At 39.4% G+C, this 5,834-nt stretch overlaps 1 pseudogene across 1 annotated transcript; it reads left to right on the top strand.

The window, feature by feature from the left end:
- The first annotated feature begins 1,887 nt into the window (after positions 1 to 1,887).
- On the top strand, positions 1,888 to 2,767 carry LOC311174644 (small ribosomal subunit protein uS2-like; annotated as a pseudogene). The gene has a single exon. The product of its transcript is annotated as a small ribosomal subunit protein uS2-like (transcript).
- Positions 2,768 to 5,834: the final 3,067 nt, after the last annotated feature.

Here is a 5,834-nt window from a genome sequence, read left to right as displayed (position 1 = left end):
TTACATTCCCACCAGCAATGGATGAGTGAGTTAGTTTCTCAACATTGTCACTAATATTAGTGTTGCCACTATTTTTTATTTAGCTATTTTTATAAATATGTAGTGATATCTCATTATGGTTTACTTTGACATTCCCTAATGGCTTATGATATTAAACATCTATTTTATGTTCTTATTTATTATCTGTATATCCTCTTCAGTGAAATATCTGTTTGTATATCTTTACCATTTTTTTAGTTAGAATTTTTTTATTATTGACTCTTGACAGTTCTTTATGTATTCTAGATACTAGTCCCTTGCTTTTTAATCAGTTCAGGTGAAAGGTAGAAACCTTTCTCCCTTTAAGGAAATTAATAAAACAGAAGCTGCAACTATCTCCTGACAGTTTGCTCCCCTGGACTAAACCTCCAGAATTGGGGGTCACTTTTATAAATAGGATAATTGATACTGATTAGCATGAAGACTTATGGTTACTACTTACACAATGGGGGCAGAAATAATGTCTAAAGTCTAGAGAATATATTTGGGTGAATATTAGTACTTCCATGAACAGTAATAAATATTATCGAGAAACTTCAGTCACCACAACACAAAAAGAATGGAGTAAGAACTCAAACCCTGATTCAGACAAAAGGCCTCAGATATCCTACCAGGTACCAACACAGAACTGCCAAAAGGATCACCAAAGTGAGGGGAATTTAGACTGAGCAGTGGAGGGTAGTGAAAATAAATTTTAATTATAGGATAAACTACAGTCACGGAGTCTGTAATCTTGTTTCACCACCCCTTGTACTTACAACTTTCCAGTCATAACTGGCCACCACCTTGAATAGAATTCTGCATTGTGGGATGAAACTTATCCTATCTGGAAAAAAGTGAGGGTGAGTGCATTTTAACAACAAAAAAGGGAGGCCTCATGGTGTAGATTAGGAGCAGAATAAACTGGGAAGCTACACATTGATGTGAGTATGTTAGGAATTGATTGTATTAGATATAAACTTTGCACATCTGTGTGAGTTCCCTTGCCTCTCTCCTGTATGAACACCTCACCTGCCTCCTGGATCACATCACTCCCACTGACCACCTCGTCCCCTGTCAGAGTAGTGTCTGCCATTCAACATGAGGAAACAAAATGTGTGTATGTTCTCCACCACTATCATTGCCAAAACTCCTTATGTATCAGGAATTGCAGTTGAAGCCACAGACCTCACAGGGCTCTATACAGACAGACATGCACCGAGCCAAACTATTTTGAGTTTACCACAATTTATAGATTGGGATGAAATACAGATATAGGGCACAGGATCTGAATTCTTCAATAGCTGCTGAGGGGCCAGATGAATTTATCTGAAGTTGAGGGAGACAGAAACATTTGAGTGAAATTTTAATGAAAAACAAAAGACAGAACTGGACAGAAAAATTCCCTTTCCAGTTTCCCTTCTGTGCATTACTCTGACGTGTAGTTTCCCCATATTTGTTTGAAATTTCATGACTTTCTCACTCTTAAGTTGTTCATATACTATAATTTTTAAGAATGTAATCACAAAGTAAGTTCCATCCTTACTAGATGAGGAGAAATCAAGAATCACTGAAACCATGGAACAAACTCATTGAATAACTCAAAGAACTCTGGTTAATTCCAGATCCAGTTCTTAACCTGTCACTTCACTTATTTTTATGAGTCTAGTCTTCTCTCCCTTAAAATGACTGATAATGGTCCTGCCTATCTATAGGATATTTTTTTAATTTTGTGGGATAAATAATTGTGGTTTACCATCATAATAGAGAAACTCCATCACATATGTAGCTTTAAAAGCCAGGCACATTCTCTCTCTCTTTCTCTCTCTCTCTCTCTCTCTATATATATATATATACATATATATCCTGCAAATGAAGGAGGAGGATGTCTTCAAATTCCTTGCAGCAGGAACCCACTTAGGTGGCACCAACCTTGACTTCCAGATGGAACAGTACATCTACAAAAGGAAAAGTGATGGCATCTATATCATAAATTTGAAGAGAACCTGGGAGAAGCTCCTGCTGGCAGCTCGTGCCATTGTTGCCACTGAAAATCCAGCTGAGGTCAGTGTCATATCGTCCAGCAACCCTGGCCAGCTAGCTGTGCTGAAGTTTGCTGCTGCCACTGGAGTCACTCCTATTGCTGGCCGCTTCACTCCTGGAACCTTCACTAACCAGATCCAGGCAGCTTTCCGGGAGCCAAGACTTTTGGTGGTTACCGATCCCAGGGCTGATCACCAGCTTCTCAGAGAGGCATCCTACGTTAACCTGCCTACCATTGCTCTGTGTAACACAGACTCACCTCTGCACTATGTGGACATTGCACCCCCTGCAACAATAAGGGAGCTCACTCAGTGGGTCTTATGTGGTGGATGCTGGCCCGGGAAGTTCTGCGCATGCGTGGCACCATCTCCCGTGAACACCCTTGGGAGGTCATGCCTGATCTCTACTTCTACAGGGATCCTGAAGAGATTGAAAAGGAAGAGCAGGCCGCTGCTGAAAAGGCTGTGACCAAGGAGGAATTTCAGGGCGAATGGACGGCTCCAGCTCCTGAGTTTACTGCTACTCAGCCTGAGGTGGCAGACTGGTCTGAAGGCGTGCAGGTGCCCTCTGTACCTATCTAACAGTTCCCTACTGAAGACTGGAGCGCCCAGCCTGCCACTGAAGACTGGTCTGCAGCTCCCACTGATCAAGCCACTGAGTGGGTGGGAACAACCACTGAGTAGTCTTAAGTTGTTCTTCCAGAGACTTGAACAGAAAGTGGAAATAAGGTTAATGGAAAATAAAGTTTGTAAAAAAAAAAAAAAGATGACCACTGAACTTCTGTCATCAGCTTTTTATTTCAACCTATAGGGAGAGGGAAGAGGGGTACTGACCAACACAACTGTCTGCTTTGGGGGTAAAAGCTGGAAGAAGTTGCACACACCCCTTCCATTTATATTCTATTGGTCAGAACTTAGTCACTTGGCCACACCTGGCTGTAATTGAACTTGGGGTATGTAATCATTTTATTTACAGCTCATACACCCAGCAAATACTACATTTGTACAAAAGAAGAAAAAGCTTGTATGAGGGAATAATTTGTCATCTATGCTACATGGGATCTCTTGATGACAGCTGAAAGCCCTGAGAGCATGAAGAACTGATGACAACAGGTGAACTCATGAGCACTCACTTGATTACTCTCTAAATTCACAAGGTTGGCAGAATAGAGTTAAGGATATTTCTTCCCTAGTGTTCATAGAAGTTGGCCACTGGAGTGGACCCCATGGGAGTGACTGATAGCAACTATGTGGTTCTTGTGACAATTCTCCTATGGGATCATCTTGTCCCTGTCTCTGCTCCAGGGGAGTATCCAAAGGGATAGAAATAGGAAATGAGCTTTGACACCTTGACTACCTATTACCAAACAGGGTAACAATATCCCGGGGAACTTTAGTCCACATGCCAAATTAAACTGATATCTGAGAATACAGCCATAATAAAAATACAGTTGATCTTTGAACAACATGGGTTTGACTTCACATGGTGTTTCTTCGAACAGATGACACAAATGCATTTATCCTCCTTACAGTTTTCTAAATGACATTTTATTTTCTCTCATTATTTTATTGTGAGAATACAGTATATAATGCAAAATATTTGTCAATCAAATGCTTATGTTATCAGTAAGACTTTCAGTCACTAGCAGGCAATTAGTTAATTTGGGGGGAAATTAAAAGTTATATATGGATCTTTGACTATGCAAGGTCAGTGCACCTAACCTTGATATGCCTAAATAAACAACATGAATCTAAGTTTTATTGTAAAATAGATAGAATTTAATATAGATAGAATAAGAATATTAAAAAGATATTGAGAATATGAGGCACAAAATCAAAGTGGAAAATTAGTTAAGATAATTGAAGTAAAAATTCAGTAGATGAGGTCATAGCAGGAAGGGGAAAATTAATTAGTGAGCAGGTAATCAAATACTGTAACTCTTTTAAATACAGCAAACACTTAAAAAATGAATTATAGGGCCTCCCCTGGTGGCGCAGTGGCTGAGCGCTGGGTTGCGAGGCTTCTCGCAGCCTCTACAGCGCCAGTTTGATCCCCGGCCACCGGCGAGGGGCCCACAAAAAAAAAAAAAAAAATGAAATATAGAAAATGGGGGGAAGGGATGGGAAGAGAGGTAGAGAATACAAATAAAAGTGAAAAATCTAGGCAAGATTCCCAGGGGACATAGAAACAGGAGAAGGATATGGTTTATGAAGCAATGGTGATTAATTTCCGAGAGATGTAACAAGAAATTGTAAAGGAATCATGAATTTGACAATCTAGAAATTACAATCATTATTTATTTAGCTTTGCTTAAGACTTTGTTGATACTCCAAGGCCACCATTTTCAACAGAATAAACCTTGAGAGACACAAATATTTTTCCTTCAACTGTGAAACTCACCATTCACAATCAGCCATGACTGAGGCAGCTAAGGAAGAAGGTAGAAATACAAGTTACCATAATATTTAACTTAAATTTATTTCCCCTCTTATAACAAATGGTTCATAAATTATTTACTAAAAATAACATAGATCTTTCCTGTATTGTGAGAAGTTTGACTTAATAGTTGCAGATTTAAACTCATAACCTTGAGCAGTATGTATCTATATAATTTCCATTTCTATGGAAAAACATATACTTGTTCACATACACTTGTAAACTCTTTGCCAACCATATTGACCTTACTTACTAATATATCTCTATATATATTTTTTAAGATTTATTTATTAATTTATACAAGCACTAGGTATAGTCAGAAGAGCGGGAGGGTGAGAGAATTCACCAGAGACAGAGTGGGGAGCAGAACAGGCAGACTGACGAAGTACACTGCTGAGGGGAGCAGCGGGCATGGCAGGAGAGGTCTGCACCCATGTGGGACCCTCGCCAGCGGCTGGGGGTCGAACTGGTGCTGCAGAGGCTGCAGGCAGCTTCATAGCCCAGCGCTCAACCTCTGCGCCACTGGGGAGGCCCCTAATATTTTGATCCTTAACTCTTTTCCAAGACCACTGATTGAGTTTGAAAAACTAGCCTAAAAGATTGCACAGATTTTTAGAATTATGAACATTGCCAAAGATATTCCTCCTTGTGAAAGGTTATTTTATAAATAAAGTAAATGGCATGAGTTTATCTTTTTGATTGCTGAGTATATTCCATTCTGTATATGAACCATATCTTCTGGATCCAGTCATCTATTGTTGGGCATTTGGGTTGTTTCCGTAGCTTACCTATTGTAAATAGTGCTGCATGCCATTTGTTGCAACATGGATGGAGCTGGAAGGTATCATGGACAGTGAAATAAGCCAGAAAGAGAAAGAAAAATACCAGATGGTTTAACATTTATGAGGAATGTAGAGGATCCAAACAAAGGATTGGGGGGGTAATTATAATAAAATAAATATCAAAATCAACAGGGAACTATAAACCAGAGACATTCTACAGTGGGGGAGGGGGGGTAGGATCAAAACAGAGGTGGGAGGAGCTCAAGTGACTATGGTGATGGCACATGGGTGAATTGGTGGTGGTTACTTCGCGAGGCTATAACCAAGATGAGAAAACATACATTGTACAAAAATGAAGAATGATGTAAAAGATATTAATAAATGAATAAATGAATTCATAAATAAATAAATGAGTAAATAAGTACATCTTAAGATATACACTTCAGAGATGATGCAAAATCTGTTTTTTTTCTCAATAATATTCAACTCACCATGGGATTTCAGGGGTGGGAGGGGTGTGCCAAACTGGACATGGGGGATTCAAAAATGAGACAA

This window comes from Talpa europaea (assembly GCF_964194135.1).
Source record: "Talpa europaea genome assembly, chromosome: 7".
NCBI classification, from domain to species: Eukaryota; Metazoa; Chordata; class Mammalia; order Eulipotyphla; family Talpidae; genus Talpa; species Talpa europaea.
Note: the sequence above shows the minus strand (reverse complement) of the source record. Positions and strands in the feature narration are given on the sequence as shown.